The 14,977-nt window shown below is 38.4% G+C and overlaps 1 protein-coding gene across 1 annotated transcript in view; it reads right to left on the bottom strand.

The window, feature by feature from the left end:
• LOC134667309 (ubiquitin carboxyl-terminal hydrolase 4) overlaps window positions 1-14,977 on the bottom strand; it is a 358,087-nt gene that overhangs the window by 99,003 nt on the left and 244,107 nt on the right. The gene's annotated exons all lie outside the window — the stretch shown is intronic.

The following is a 14,977-nucleotide window of genomic DNA, read 5'->3' as shown; positions in this document are numbered from 1 at the left end:
AAAATAAAGCCGGGTACAGTGGCTCACTGAACCTAATTTCCACTTTCAACTGTTCAAGCTGAGCTACTATCGCCGCCTTGACCCTACGCTATCGCGTCGTTCGCTCGTTTTCATAAATCAATAGATTTTACAAAAAATCTTATCTAATCTAATCCTAATGTTCTTCAATATTGTTATCTCAACTAAGTACCTATATGAGTCAAGTGTGGGTCGATAAGGGTCGATTAAGCTGTTTGGTTATTCCTGTCCCACATAACTTCACATAAGGGTGCCAGGTAGGTAAGTACATAAGCTGTGAAAAGTGAATTATCGAATTTGAGTGTCAACACTGTCAACATTATCGTACCGATGAAAAAATTATCGCACAACAGGAACACCCCTACAACTACTTGCAAATTAAGCTTATATGCTGTCTAATATGTACCTAGCTAGGTACATACTTGGCAAAAAAAATAACAAAATTTTCACCAAAATTGCGCAAAAATACATAGTTTCAAACGGTTTAACGGAAACCCAAAAAGTGCCAATATGTCTAATATTACAATTATTAATTTATTTCATATGAAAAAGACAGTAGAAAGACAAATAAATAACTTATGAACTAAATAATATCTATAAATAATACCAAATTAAAACTAACAACCGTAAATATATCTTAAATAAAACAAGGAATATAAAAACTACTCAAAGAGGCCTTCCCGCGCTACACCCGGCGCAAAGGTGCCCATCACACTCGCTGCGTTACCGCGTTGAATTGCGATGGACAGCCTTTGTACCAGGAAAAACCCGGAGCGCGGGTCAAGGCCCCTTTCTTGCATGCGGCGACCTACTTCCCTAAGGAAGGTTTTTGCCTCAGCATACCAACATCGGACGTCTTTACGGCTACTGGGACGAACAGGTAATTGGTGAGTGCTGAGTATTTTTGGTGTTTATGTAGGGCCGCCACCTCAGCGGCTGCGCCCGCCGTCCGGATGGTACGACAAAGGTGTGAGGGGGCAAAAGTGCTTAGGTACACACGCAGCGTCCCATAGTAAACACTTGCCTTTTTCCCATGGCACCAGTGTCAGGCGGCCGTCAGGCCTTTTACCATCCTACCGGCTGAGGCCTGGCCAAAAGTGCCAATGGTAACCTATATCTAATTTCTACCTATTTAAGCGAACATGTCACATTCTCCCTTGTTATCTCTATTCTCCCCGTTCGAACGGGGGCTATTATTTAAAGAGTCGAGAGAGAGAGGGCAGACCCGAGTCTGCCTATCGTGATGCTGACGTATGGATATATACGGAACCCTACGCCGAGCCTGACCCGACATCCTCTTGGCTTGTTTTTACTTTACCTTGTATTTCTTCTGCTTTATCGTGCCGTTTCCGTAGACTTTCACGGAAAGTATAAAAGTAGGTATGTAACCTACCTAATTAAGTATGGCAATAGTAAAATATTGCAATATAGATAGACCTAATAGTCCTCTATAATTATAATATAATTACATATACATATATTATATGCCGGCACTGAATCGCGTATACTTAAGTGTATTTCTAACGTCAACATTTTCATAAACATCTCATCAGCTCCTTTTTAAAACAACCCTAGAATATGTCTACTTACGTATCGAAAAACTATGTTTGATGAAATGAAAACCTCACCTGTGTCTGCTGTTTTTCTCCATTTTTCAAGGTGAAATAAAGTGAGAAACTCATGAAACACACTTTCAACGTCAACGCCACGGCCGCCACTATTATAAACGCGTAAGTCATTGTTATTATTTCGTTAGATATCGGTTCAACACACCATAGGACGTGGCTGGTCTGTTGCGCGAATAACACTGCCAGTTGTTACAACACAGCATCGCCCGAAAGTCGCAATGTTGATTTTTTATCGAAGTTGACTTCAATGGCGACTATTGCTGCTCCCTAAGAAGTATTAGAACTGGCTTCATGATTTAATTTATATTATTATTCATTTGTAATGTAGTGATTTGTTATCATGATTATGAGAGATAGGTATCATCATAATGATTTGTTGATGGTGTTATCTGAAATGAAATTTTGGTGAGTAATACCTACTTATTATCGTGAGACGCATCATGGATTTATTATGAATAGAATTCGTTCATAAAGTGGTCATGCACTTTTGCAGATAGGTGTTCCTTAACAATATTTTCTTACGGAAGACAGTTATGGGGAAATTGGGGAATATCATGCAGAACGTTTCAAACATCTCCTGGGAATGTAGACACGCGCTATTCTAATTCGGGGAAATTCTGATGGCTAACGCAAATATTTCTCTACATCTACAACTATCTCTATAATTAGGGTTCCGTACCCAAAGGGTAAAACGGGACCCTATTACTAAGACTTCGCTGTCCGTCCGTCCGTCCGTCCGTCCGTCCGTCCGTCCGTCTGTCACCAGGCTGTATCTCACGAACCGTGATAGCTAGACAGTTGAAATTTTCACAGATGATGTATTTCTGTTGCCGCTATAACAACAAATACTAAAAACAGAATAAGATAAAGATTTAAATGGGGCTCCCATACAACAAACGTGATTTTTGACCAAAGTTAAGCAACGTCGGGAGGGGTCAGTACTTGGATGGGTGACCGTTTTTTTTTGCTTTTTTTTGTTTTTTTTTGTTTTTTGCATTATGGTACGGAACCCTTCGTGCGCGAGTCCGACTCGCACTTGCCCGGTTTTTTTTAAATAGAGATAGATAGTTATAGATGTAGATAAATATCTGGGGACACGGCAGTGCCCCCGCCTAGACGATCAAAAAAGAGCGAGGCAGGCTCTACCTGCCTTTTCTCTAACCATTTCGTCTCATTTTCAAACCCTCATAGCTTCGTGCTAGAGCCACAAGAGAGCTGAAACTAACATCAGAGAGCTGAAATTCACAGAGTAAGATCTACTTAGGGTTGCGGTCGTTAGGGAATATATGAAATACATAAATTTTCATCAATCTATCTTTAATACTTAGGTACTTTAGATTTTATCAATTCCTAAATACGAAGTTTTGGCCGCTCACTCACTGACACAAACCTCTAAGGTACATACTTCCACTACTTCCCGATGACCTACAAAACTGAAATTTGGTATGGAGCCTAGGATAAACAGAGGGAATAACAAAGATTCAGACTATAAGAAAGGTTTGGCTCAATGTAGCTACTTTTTTATGCTTTACGTTATGGGGTTTAGGTATTCATAGTCTCGTTCTTCCTCGAATGCTTTCAATTTATATTTCAAGGCGTCATGTTAGAAATATTATGGCAACTCGTCAATTTACTCCTGTAGTTTATTGTTATCATAAGATATACTTGAGTCGCTTAACTTCGAACTCGGGTAAATCCATCTGTCAGATTATGTGATTTTGGTATTAGGAAAAGGTAATAGATAAATAATTTTCTGTAAGGGTCGAATGGATTTACCCGAGTTTGAAGTTAAGCGACACACTTGCACTTGATAGTTGTTTGTTTGATATTTAATAGATAAGTGAAGTTTCCTATTATAGATTCATTATCAGTAAGTATCTCATACCTACATAATTTAGATCCATTATCTACTAAACTTGATATTACGTTACAAGTAATAATCATGTCTAAGGATTTGCGATTTCTTGTGAGTAACAAAGTCGAATGCCACTCTAAGAGTTTTTAAACTTTGTCAATTCTCAGTTTTTATATTTTATCGTATTTTATATGAAATATATATTAGGTAGAGAATAGATATCGGTACCTACCCGAGAGTAATATTAACTTATGTTACAACAAACATATCAAATAGTTATGGGTAAGTTAATAGGGCTTAACGCTTTTTATTGTTCTTACACATTAAATAAAAAGATGGGCACTACTTAATAGTTACTTCAACAAAAGGTATTCTCAGGTGTTGAAGATTAAGTAGATATAATGCTCACTTCTCCTCGATATATATGTATGTACCTAACTTGTAGATTGGAGGAGGCCTTTGGCACCTGGCAAACGGACACACGATGGAAAAAAGTGAAATATATGAACATGAATAATGTATTGTCCGACTAAAGGCTAAATAATAACCTAACTTGTAAGTTGTCCAACAAGTAGGGTTGTTAAGAAAAATAAAATTATAAAAAAAGTATTCCAAATGATCTAAATGGTTCTAGTCGTGTTTATAAAATTTTAAAATAAAACTTGTGAATGACACTTTAGGAGTTTATATACACTTGGCTCTTTTACTAGATCATTAAGTCTATACTGACTGTCGGTTGTTGTTAAACGGACATACGAAGCCGCCACGCCATACGAGGCCCCCGTAATTACATTGTCCGCTATTGGTAGGTACGTTTATTACTTATGCAGCCCAAATTTCGGCAAACGCAATGAAACCACTGTAAGTTGTTTTAAAATTTTCAAGGTTGAATATAATAAAAAATATCAAAAGCTAAGTCAATCGTGGCAGTTGACGTGATGCATATTATACCAATGTCTATAAAATGTACGCAGCTGTTGACTGCAATTCGAATCGGTTAACGAAATTCGTAACGGTTTACCGCAGAAGCATAATTTATTTGAAACTATCGTTTAATTTATTTGAAACGAACATTTCTACCAAAACTGTCATCGACTTTTGAATCTTCTTACCAGACTAGTAAAGTTGATACCTACCTATTTGAACGATTTACGGCCACAATTCGCAATCGCATATGGCAGATAGTTTCAACCATTGATCATAAATAACAAAATAAGTATTTGTCGTATTTACTGGAAAGCAATTGCAACTTTAGTGTCCACTTTGTCTATATTATAGAGTCATAATATTTTGTAAACAATGAACACAATAGCTAATACATAATTACTTTTATACCTACCCATACATATACGAAATATAGATACTAAAGCATCACGTGAGATAAAGATATAAATGGGAAATTGGGAATCAATCAATTACCTACTTAGTATTTCTTTACAAGATTGAAATGGATGAACTTCACAGTTGGTCTCATTGTCATCATGTCAGGACTTGAATATGGAAACCTGGAAAAGTCGAAGGATCTCTTCAAATATTATAGGCAGACCTGCCTGCGCCTACAGTTATATAGATATTTTTACTGTAGGTTACTCTTTTATTTGCCCCCAAAAAGTTCGTGAAGTAGAACTATTTAGTGAATTTGGTTACCTATTTTACGAGAATTGTAACTTGTACAAGGATGTTTTAATAAACATTCAACAACCCAAATAAATATCAATTCGGGTTTCTTCAATCAAGCTTAACTTCGTACGACCCAAGTCAATTTTTGCGCTTTTGAATTTGGAACTTTCTTTTATTTCTATAAGGCCCACTTGCACCATCCCAATAACCCGGGGTTAAGCGGTTAAACCGTTAACCCAGTGTCAAATTGTACTGGTAACCATGGTAACTCCAGGTTTGCACCATTCAACTAACCTAGGGTTAACCGGTTGGTTAACCCTAGGTTAGTTGGATGATGCAAGTGGGCCTAAGAGTTCAAAGCTCGAATTTAATTTGTACTGGTACAATTACGCGGGGCCTTACTAGGATAAGACAGAGTTTGATAAACATTAATAACATTATATTTAGTCTGTTCGATATATCGACCCGCGATAATGAATGCAAGCATTGAGCGTCCTCGCCGGTAATTTTTAGTATGCGCCATGCACGTTCACGTTGTCTCGAAGGTCTATTGTAGGAATGTAGAGTATTTGTTTATATTTTGTAACGATAAGGAAGATCAAACTGTATTCATGGTAGGCACCTAGGCAGTACCGTCTTTACTATAAGGGCACACGGGACCCGTGCCCACTGTGCCCAGGGCCCCCATATACTTCCTAGTGTCTTGGAGTAGGCACTAGTTTTTACAAAAGTGACTGCTATTTGGCCTTTCAACCCTGAGGGGAAACTAAGCCTTTATGGGATTCTTTCGGTTTCGTCAGGAAGTTTTTCTTTCAACAAAGTGCCTTGTAGTATGATGTATTAGGATCCTGTTCAGTTTTTGACCCTTTTTTACCTTTAAGTTTTAAGCTATTAATTTTGGGACTGTGCAAACGGCTGCAAGGTATGCAATTAAATTTGAATTAATCTACCTTTTTGTTTTCACCCAAATTTAAATCCAATTTAATTTTTGCAAGGATTTAATTAGCATTACCTAAGTATTTAGTTCATCACGCTCGCATCGTACGATTATTTTAAATTACCTGGTCTATTACAGACAGAATATAGTAGGTAAATACCTATAAATATTACATAAGCTACATATGTACAGTCACCTGCAATAATATGTTACACAACGAAGGTCGCAAAAATATCTGGTTCGATCTTATTTGTAGAGCCATAAGAGTGTCACATATTTTTGCGGCGTTGGGAGAGTAACATATTATTGCAGGTGACTGTACCTAAGTACCTCTACCTACCTCATATTTTATTCTTCAATGTAAACATGCGACATGTGAATGTGTCCTAGATGATTTGCGTCTCCGATACTGTCACGGCTAATAGGTTCTCCGAACCTTATATTACGATCTTCGGTGTTTGCATCATTTTGCTGGTCGAAGTCGTCGACTGAAACGGTAGTGGTTGTCTCGGAGTCTATCGAGGTTCTTCTGCTCTCCTGTGGAAAATTAATAGCAATTTACTTGACACCTTAGTCGGCGACAATGCCTACGGAGCTAAGGGCCACCCCACATCTAGCGTCCCTCGAGCGTCGGCGTCTGGTCAGCGCCACTCAGCGCTATGGAAAATGACGTCGCTGCGCAGTTGCGTGGACGTTGCGTCTTTCGAGCGTCGGCGTCTAGGTACAACTCTATGGCCGCTGCTCGACGTAACGTCGACGCAACAGCGCAGCGACGTCATTTTCCATAGCGCTGACCAGACGCCGACGCTCGAAAGACGCTAGATGTGCGGGGGCCCTAGAGCCTTACCACCAGCTTGACACTGACATTGCTACACTTTGTCAATGCGAATGCCATGCTTGATTCGACTTTATGTTTCTTTGCATACGTTGGTTATAGATGTCATAGGTACGATATATTGCTATAAAGTTTTTATAAGGCACCTAATAAAATTATCAAATCCTCCTCTCAACCACATTAAACGGACAAACGCAAAAACCTTCATCATTTATCTTTTATTTAAATCGATCCTTCCATTTAAACCTCCAATTATTAACTGTCAATGCCAGTAGGTATGTAATGGTAGGTAATGGTAGTACCTTCCTATCTATCTACCTAAATATATCCATAGGTACCTAACCTAAGTATCTATATGTATACGAGTATGCATACCTAAGTATTTTTTTATAGATACTTAGGTACTACATTGATAGGTAAGTAGCTAAGTAGCTACTTACCTAAATACCTAAGTAATCTTTAAATTCTAAAATAAAAGCACTAAGTTTTGTTTACACTTTGCCAGTTTGCAGGTTTTTAAGCTGTGAGTTCTTTCAAACATCTTTTAATATAGTAATCGTACACGGTTTATTGTATATAAACTTGAAAATTACCTTCGACACTTCGAGTGCGACATAACGACATAGCAGTCATGGTGCCAGTATGATACAGACTAGGTATGGATCATTCTCAGTCAAACGTACCGCTTTGTCGTTTCGTTTACTCTTTTATTGACATTCGGCAGCGATACCATTGCTTGAGAATATCACAAACCCTTCCCATACTTATCCTAAAGGGGCCCACAGATTGCCAGTTCGCCGGACGATATCCGCTTGTCAGTTTATCGCAAAAGGTGACAGTTCCGAACAAATGACAGCCGACGATATCGTCCGGCGAACTCGGAATCTGTGGGCCCCTTAAGTAATGAAGCAATTATAAAATGATCCTGTACCTACCTGATTTTTATTCCACAATGTAAACAATATCGACGCAGTCATGAACACAAGTTTAATTACAAAAATTACGCTGACCACTGATATAAACACCGCTTGATACATGCTTAATTGCCCACAATTGAGTTATATTCAAAGTATGATATGAAAAGAAAACACATTATAAATAATTTGCTTCATCAGTCGAATGAAAACGTCGCTTCCTCACGTAAGTGGGCGTTACTCGTTCTGATACCATGGATTTCTAATTGGAGTTGCGTAGGAAATGCCAACTATAATGTTATTTCGATCTTAATAATCCATTTGGAAATTATGTTCTTAAATTATTTTAAGTACCTACCTACACTTTATACTTTTCACCTCAGCAGCTCGAACAAGGGTACTTTGCTTCTTAAAAACAGTGAGCAAAATGCGATTTTGCTCACTGAGTGAGACAAATGACATTCAAGTGACCTTTATAGTCAAATGTCATTTTAACATGCGGGGTCGAATACAAGTTCGAAATACTTGGGTTCTACTCAAAATAAACACTCGAAGAAATATCAAACTTTGATCTCTTGTTGTACAAATAACTATTTTCTGGGTGCTCACAGCATCCCGTCATGCATGCCATATTATAGGTGTTGTAAGTTAATGGTATCTCAGAGACTGCCGTGCTTAGTACTTTTCACTTACGCTCAGGAAGAACTGTTCCGCGCCTCCACCGGCGTCGGACGCGATACCGGTCGAGAATTAATTACTTTCGTCCCAGACGAACACGTATTATAGTGGTTCAGGCTCTGTCCGTGAGGAAGTGGCTCTGAGGTGTTGTCAAGGTTATTGTTTGTCCAAGCCTTACGGCCCGACTCCAACTTTAAGATACGTCAGTTAATAGATCTAGAAAAGATATGGATTAGATATGTCAGTGTCAAACAAGTGTCAAAATTGACGTTTCTTCAAGCAAATACGTCACTTTTGACACTTGTTTGACACTGACATATCTAATCCATATCGTTTCAATATCTAGTATTTGACGTATCTCATTGTTCGAATACGGCTGTTATTCTACAGGGCCAGAATACCACTTCAGTATTATATATAATAATTATGATATTGAAAATAAATGTGTGAAGTTATATATGAAACAGCCCGAAGGTTATCGTGATGGAACTAAAAGAGTCTGTAAATTAAAACGCAGCCTTTACGGATTGAAGCAAGCGCCACGCTGCTGGAATACCTGCATAGCAGAGTTTTTACTGAAAACTGGATTCAAGCAGAGTGAAGCGGATCCATGCCTATTCACGCGAACCAAAGGCCAATCCAAAGTCGCTATAGCTCTTTACGTGGACGACGGACTTGTAGCGCACAACTCAACGACAGCAGGTGACGAGTTTTTGAAGGAACTAAAAGCTAGATTCAAAATCACGACAAAACCTGCGTCTTACTTCCTCGGAATGGAAATAAACGTGCAAAAAGACTCCATATCTCTATTCCAAAAGTCATATATCAAGAAAATCCTAGAAAAATATGGAATGTCACATTGCAAGTCAGCACCGTCACCCTTGATCAAAGATAATGATGCGGGAGCGGATGAAAACATGAAGTCGAACTTCCCTTATAGGCAAGCCGTTAGGCGCCTTGGCATATCTGACCGTAGGTACAAGGCCTGATATCTCCTACGCTGTTGGAGTCGCCTCAAGACATCTAGAAGCACCTAAAAAGGAAGATGTGATGCTAGTTAAGCGCATCTTCAGATATCTGAAAGGGACTCAATAAAAGGGCTTAATATTTACGAAAAAGTCAACGCCGCACTTGGTCTGCTACAGCGACGCAGATCATGGAGGAGACCAGTCAACTGGACGATCGACTTCCGGTATGGTATGCCTATTCTCCGGCGCTGCTGTAAGCTGGAGAAGCCAAAAGCAAACCACAGTTTCCATTTCTTCAACGGAGGCTGAAGTCATAGCGGCGAGCGAAGCGGCTCAAGAAATACTATGGCTGAATAGATTGTTTAATGATCTAACAAAAACGGAAAAGCCAGTCTTAAACTTAGACAACAAGTCAGCAGTCTATTTAGCGCACAACCCCAAATACGAATATCACAAGCGCACCAAACATATCAAACTAAAACACTTTTTTGTTAGAGAATGTGTAAGCAATGAAGAGTTCAATGTCCAACAAGTTCCTGGGGAAGTCCAACTCGCTGACATATTTACCAAGCCGCTATTCGGGCCCAGACTACAGGATTTGAGTTCCAGAATGGGACTTAAGAATTTAACCTAAAATTCTTAAAGCTTCCGAGGGTGTGAAGTATACTCTATGCAAACATACCTTCTTTCAGAAGACTAACCTCGTTGCCATGGTAGCAACATCCTCATGAAAAATAACATTCGTGTCAAAGATTTGAATATACTTCAAATAACATATTAGTTGTACTAAGACGTATTAAATAAATAATAATTAAAAATGCTTCAGCTTTCTTGTTCTAAGCGTGAGTAATCCTCATTAAATTTGAGAACTTCACAAAATGTGCATACATATTTTGCATAAAATTACACTTTACGTAATTCAATGAGCTTGCAATCTAAAACAAACCTTGCAGGCAACCAAATAATTAAACTTAGCATAGTCCAGTCTTACCTCAGCAGACCGGTCACCGGTACTTACCCAAAATTCCGGGTTTTCATTTCACTTCGTTGAACACTCTGCAACTACAACCAACTCACGCTTAACTCTTGTTATCGTTTGATTACAATTACGATAACGTCCTAATATTATGTTTCACATCACCTTGTTTAAATGAGATTGAAGGAATAAATAAACGTAGATACCACGTCGAGACTCTGTTGGTACATAGGTACATACATAAACGCATCTGGAACAAAGAGAAAATATTGCCAATTGGCTTGGCTCTATCTGTTCTCTGTATAATTTGATTAAAAGTATAAATGTTTAATTAATGATTAAACGTACTTACATATTAAAAAAAATACAATGTACTTACACTATGTATCTTCCTTTTGTTACCAGATTAGCGATTTTGTTTATGTTGAATGTGGATTAAAGGAAGATTACAGGCTCCTCCTACACATTTTTCCTTATACTAATAGTATAGCTACTGAAATACAGTGCTGAAACAATAAAAGTAGAGTATCGATGTGTGTAAAATGGTTGCTATTAACAAAACATCAGGCGTTGGGCTCGGCGGCGCCGCCGTCTGCTCGGGTAACAAATACTCGTAAACAACGAACGACACATTGGCGCAAGTAAATCGGAAACAATTTGTGCAGACACTGTAGAAAACACAGGGTTTTTATAGGCTACACAGGGTGAATCCAAAAAGCTCAGTTAATGACAATCATTATAGGTAAGTTGAAATATGTCCGAAAAGGAGCCCACTGATTAACAGTTCGCCGGACGGTATCGGCCTGTCAGTTAGAACAAAATTTTGACAGTTCCGAACAACTGACAGGCCGATACCGTCCGGCGGACTGTTAATCAGTGGGCCCCTTTAGGCGCTAGATAGTCCAGCCGGCCTAGCCAAGGTTACAATCGCTATCGCTTCGACAACGAAAAGCATTATGTCTCTCTATCACTCTTCCATATTAGTGTGACAGTGACAGTTGCGTTTCGATCGCTACGGAGCGTAAGCGATTGGCATCTTGGCTACGCGGCCAGAGTTCGAATAATAGAATCCACCAAGCCCATAATACATGCTAGTAAGTAGACTCTGTGTCAAATTTAGTTCAAGCTTGGTCTCTACTAATGTCGGCCCACAAAATTACATATGCAGTGGCGGATTTGCAGTCCTTGCCGCCCAAGGCCCAGGCCCTGTAGCCGCCCCTTTCTCAGCACCCATCATGTTGACTACATTTTGAGTTATTTTTTGTTATCATCAGTAAATAATTTGTCACAATTTGCCGCCCTAGGCCCGGGCCTACTGGGCCTTCGGACAAATCTGCCACTGGAAATATGTTTAATAGTACATACCATGATTTGTTATAAGTGTTATAACTGCCTCATATTGTTTTCTTGTTTTTTGGTGCCTGTAGCTGGTAAGTCACACTTGTGAAAAAAATAATCCTGACCAAAAAGGATAAATTATGATTTCCGCATTTTCATTGTTGTTGTGTTGATTATAGTGACAACACTGACAACCCTCGGATTTTTTTTAATACAACATGAACAACATCTCAACTAAGTCAAGCACTGAAATAGGGCTAAATGTATATTTCCAGACTACCCATATACAGATAGATATGTATGTTAGTAAATACAGGATGCTTATACAGGGTGTTTGGTACATCGTTTGCCAAATTAAAACGGCAGATAGCTTGAGTCATTTGCTATCTTCTCATGCCTAGAAAAACAAAATTGGCCATGTTTTTTATTATTACTACGGAAGTAATAATTTGAAATTTACGAAAAACTGTCATAGAAGTGAAATTTTTTTTTTGCAACAAATTAAAAGTTCTACTCCTGAGAAGATAGCAAATGACTCAAACTATCTGCCGTTTTAATTTGGCAAACGATGTACCAAACACCCTGTATAAGCTTGTAACAATGGAGTTATGATGCTGCACGGTGACAGGAAATTAAGATATCCCGGATTTCCTTTAAATCCAGGAATTCCTTGTAACCCGGGAAGCTATGGACGACTGAGGATGTAAGTAACTTGTTTACCCACCTGTCAGGTCCTAGGTGCTAATATAATCATAATAATTTGAGCTAGCACTTATTACTTCGTTGTCAAACTTAAATAAATACTTACATTATTAATATGTATTAATCCTAATTAAAACCTGAAATTTTCCTAATATTCATCTCCTTGCCTACCTGCCTTAATCAAATTGGAGAATTAATTTTCTTATTGTTAAAATTGTCTTCTACGACAGTGCTTTGTTGAAGATTCGTTTTAAAATACCTTTCTAACGACACCCCCCCCCCCTCACCATACATAGGGTTAAAGCAAAAAAACATCAGAAGATAAAATTTTCTCAAAAATAAACTTTTGTTCGAATAGGCACCCCTACTAAACTAGGTACTGGGAACTATGTATAGTTTTCTTTAAAGGGAGAAGCTCGTCTTTTTTACTTTACCTACTGTTTATTTAACTGGGTCTAAATCAATTTAATAGGTATTAACATTCTTTTCAATTTAGTCATATTTATAACTTTTTGCGCTATATACTTATAGATTTAACGAAACCTTTCGTATGCCTTGTCCCATATACGTACCAGACAATTTGGACTGTAATATACAATTTCAAGGTTGTTAATTCAGTAGCTAATTTTTGACAAAGGCATACGAAAGATCCTGCGCCGCTCCGTTATAGGCGGAGGTGGCACTCTTTGGGTTTTTAGACGGTAGTAGGTTCCTCGTCCTTTAGTCCGTCATACCCGTCTTGCTCCCCTCGGGACGGGATGCGTAAATGCATTTTCCCAACGTAAAAAAAAAAAAGGGCTCGGTTCACTCACCTCTCCCGTTTTATAGGCGATAAGTTAATTTATCGCGTGGGTCGCGCAGTGGGCGGCCGCCCTACGGGTAGGGCGGGGGAGTCGCGGGCGAAGCTTCACTTGTTGCTCGTCGCACTAATACTATCGGCACTCGTGCAACAGGTTCATATGCTGCAAGATAAGGGACTTGAATAAATATCTCATACAATCGAATTTAAACTTGTGAGACAAACTAACATTAAAATAACTTTACGGTTTTAGGCCAAGAAATAAGAAGTTATAGAGGGAAATGCTAGGAACACAATTTTTGACTCCGTAACTTTGTTTGGACTAGTTAGGAGGTGAACATATCAAAAGTCCCCGGCCGTAGCCTCGGTGCTGGGGGGGAGAGGGGGGAAAGAAGGTCTCATTTTTCGGTTTTTCACTAATATCTTGAAAACTATGCGTCTTAGCGACATGACTACTGAGACAAACCAAAAGCTGATAAAAATTGTTACAAGTTTTATTCAGTCAAGTTTTTCGATATCTTGAATAGTTTTTGAGATATCCGCTCTTGAAAGTTTATTTAGGGCTTTAAATTTTATCTTGATATCTCCATTAGTGAAGCTGGTAGGCCGTGTTTGGTATCATTTTCGTATAAATCGGGGATGCCGAATTCATTTTTGGTATCACATTGACACCATTCCTAAGAAAAAACATATAAACTTTATACAAATAACTTTTTTTTTTAATTCCTCTTCACGCTTAAACCGCTCAACCGATTTAATTGTAATTTGGTATACAGATATTTCGAGTCCCAAGATAGGACATAAGATACTTTTTATCTCAATAATCATCCTTTAAAGTTGTGAAATGGAGTATGGGGGGAATTCAACTTCATCGACGAAACTGAATTCCTGAGGTTCATACTGCTTAAGACAAGGTTTGAAGTCATGTTAGGTATCATTTTCATCTAAATCACAGATGTATACCATCCTAAATTTCACCTAAACCGGTTCAGCGGTTACTGACTCCCCATACAAACTTCCACCCCACTTTTCACATCCTCAAAAGATGATTTTGGTTATAAAAACTATCCTATGTCCTGTGTCGAGACTGAAACTATTTCTGTACCAAATTTCAACGAAATTGGTTCAGCGGTTTAAGCGTGAAAAGGGATTTTAAAAAATATATATTTTTTTAATTTTGTTTTTACTTCGGAATAGTGTCAATGTGATACCATAAATGAATTCAGCACCCCCGATTTATACGAAAATGATGCCAAACATGGCCTAACATCATCACTGATGTAGATATCAAGATAACATTAAAATCCCTAAATAAACTTTCAAGAGCGTCAAATGGAAAACCGAAAAATTCGACCTTCTTACCCCCCCCCCCCCTACCCCGCAGCACCGGGGCTACAGCCGGGGACTTTTGATATGTTCACCTCCTAACTAGTCTAAACAAAGTTACGGAGTCAAAAATTGTGTTCCTAGCATTTCCCTCTACAACGTTTTTTGAGCATTCATTTCCTGACCTGTTTAGACTCACGTGTTTTTATGTACTTATTATACATATAACATATACTAACTAATTAATGTTGCAATTACGTAATTAAAGCAATACCTGATTACAGTTATTAGGACAACATCGCGCGCTAACCACACTACAATGTGAGTAACGTGTGTTGTGTTTTGTAATTAAAACTTTACAACATTGATTGTCTACGAGAATT

Source organism: Cydia fagiglandana, chromosome 9, assembly GCF_963556715.1.
Source record: "Cydia fagiglandana chromosome 9, ilCydFagi1.1, whole genome shotgun sequence".
Lineage (NCBI taxonomy): Eukaryota > Metazoa > Arthropoda > Insecta > Lepidoptera > Tortricidae > Cydia > Cydia fagiglandana.
Note: the sequence above shows the minus strand (reverse complement) of the source record. Positions and strands in the feature narration are given on the sequence as shown.